The 2,500-nt window shown below is 38.4% G+C and overlaps 1 protein-coding gene across 2 annotated transcripts in view; it reads right to left on the reverse strand.

The window, feature by feature from the left end:
* The window catches only part of LOC101857254 (glycoprotein 3-alpha-L-fucosyltransferase A), a 24,889-nt gene that overhangs the window by 8,012 nt on the left and 14,377 nt on the right, over positions 1-2,500 (reverse strand). The window lies entirely within an intron of this gene.

Raw genomic sequence — 2,500 nt, forward strand, 5'->3', positions numbered from 1 at the left:
ATTGATGAATCAGCCCATTTCCAATTACAATTCTACTGTGCATAAGAACATGGTTAATGTCCCCCCTTTGGGAATGGTCTAAAGACACTTCAGTCATTAGCACCGGCACGGGGTTGATAAATGGGTTCAGAGTCTGTCTTGAAAATTCCACAAGATCCGAATGAAAGAACGTTCTCCCTGTTGGGGATACGAACCAGGCACGTTCGCTTCTTAGTCGGGCATGATACCAAACTGGGAAGCTAGAAAAATTAGTTTTTAAAAGCTTTAAATTAAGGATTGATCTACTTGTCACCTTGGAATGTTTTTATTCTTTTAAATGTAGAACCTATAAGTAAGGTAAAGTGGAGTCGGTAGCCTAGTGATTAGGTTACCCGACTCGTAGTCGTGAAGTTGCGGGTTCGGGGGGTTCGAGCATCAGGCCGATCGATCTTTGTGTCCTTGGGAAAGGAACTTTACACGAATTCTTCTAACTTCACCCAGGTGTGAATGGATACCCTGCCATACACAGCAAAAGATCTTGTCAGGATATAAGTGTTTCTCCTATAAAATTGCAGCTTGCTTTGTGTGCTTCCCAGGAAGTTGAGATTGTTTCAGAATGCAATCAGGTGTGCTGGGGTAATAGTATAGTGCGGTCAAAATTTTATGGCGAAACTTATCCTCAAATATCTCCATACTTACTTTGCACAGCAGTTTGTATCAGTTTGTCTCAGCTTCATCATATTTTCCCACAACAATTGAGGCTAGATTAAAATAACTTTTCTTCATAAATTTATATAAAATATTATAATCTCTGTCACGCGGAAAATTGGATTGTTCACAGCTCTTCCCGCTTCTCACACACATTTTGTATACGCATATATTAAGGCGTACGTCACAAAATACACTCTTTTTTTCGGCAAAACTTGTTGCATGTACAAGAAATTAATTTTATTGCGAACACATTTTTTGCACTAAAGGTTACCAAAACATGCGTTCAATAAAGATGTGTGGCGACAAAGAATCTACATAACAAGAGGGGCCACTCCTCTCTTTGAGTTTGAGCCAATTAAAAAAGTGTCCTCAAAATTCGGTGGCACCCTCTTCGCAAATGCGCACCCTTTGCGAACAGAGTTACCCTACTTGTGTTAAAAAACCAAAGTGAAACTAGCAAGTTTTTTAATAAATTTCGGAAGAACGCTTTTTTAAAATGATTACACTGACAAAACAAAACCTGTTCCGGAGGACGGGGTGATTGTTTTCTTCGTTTACTTTAATTTGACTTTAGAATGAAAGGTGAGAGGTCATTAAAATAAAGAAAAACCTAAAACTCCGCACTGAACGAACCCGAACTGCTGATGAACAGCAGTCGATCTGCGCACACAAGGAGGTGCTATTCCTATTCTTCTTCTGGAAAAACGAAAGAGAGCTTCAAAACAGACTGCAGCGCCATCTGAAGCAAAGAGCATACTTCCTGCGGACATTTTTTTGGCTGAGTGGCCCATCTTGTTATTCACTATCTTTGTCCCCACTCAAGAATCGAACTTGGCTCTCTTGTGTGAGACAGACAGGCGCCCAATCGCTACACCACAGAGGCTGGTGGAAGCGATTTGGCCAAATTGATGTAGTATGAAGCTAAGATACGATAGAAGTTAATTTTTATAATAAAACATTATTATAATATATGTATCGCTGGTTCGTGTTGCGATGGAAGAGCGTTCTTGTGGGCTGGACTTATTGATACTACTAACTTTGTTCAGATTCTACAACAAATACTTGCTTGCTTTTTCTTTTGTTTAGTAAGAATGTGCCCCTTCTTTCCAGTCACGGGCCTTGTGTTACTGCTACGAACGTTGTCTTTGTTTTGCTATTTACGATCCCAAATTTCGTCAAACTAATTCAGGGATAAGTTCAAGAAAGTGGACTTGGTCGTCATCTTAAAGGTAGGAATTTCAAAATTTTTAGTAACTCTATCTACTGGGCGTTATAATTTTTATAATTTCTTTCTCGTATTAAGTCACAACGGTGGTTGGTTGGTGCTTTTTTAAATTTGTGTGCTATCTTTTTTAGTTCAGAAGCAGCGACCATTTTTGTGAATCAATTTTCGCCCTGATTTGGCCAAATGTTTGCACTACATTTTGTGCCACCAAACTACCAAATTTTTGCTTCAAAACGTCATATTAATGATAGTTGTATCGTAACCATTGATGTATCAATTTGTTTGTTGTTTTATGTAGAATCAGTATATAAACAATAACAATCAAGTACATAAGTATTAGGGTAAAATTCCATTGACCGTTTAATTACGTCATAAGCGTGACGTCGGAAGTCCATTAAAAAAAATCGGCACATTTTCCATAATAATGGACCGGTTTTCAAAAGAAAAACATCACTCATTTTGTTATAAAGAGTTCTTTAACTTGCTATTGCGAAAAATGATTGAAATTGAAAACAGTTTCAATCTTACAAGCATGACTTAAGCAGGAGGTTGGCGCGGGTGCTCTGGGGTGTGGGTTGTTTCTTT

Source organism: Aplysia californica, unplaced genomic scaffold, assembly GCF_000002075.1.
Source record: "Aplysia californica isolate F4 #8 unplaced genomic scaffold, AplCal3.0 scaffold00208, whole genome shotgun sequence".
NCBI classification, from domain to species: Eukaryota; Metazoa; Mollusca; class Gastropoda; order Aplysiida; family Aplysiidae; genus Aplysia; species Aplysia californica.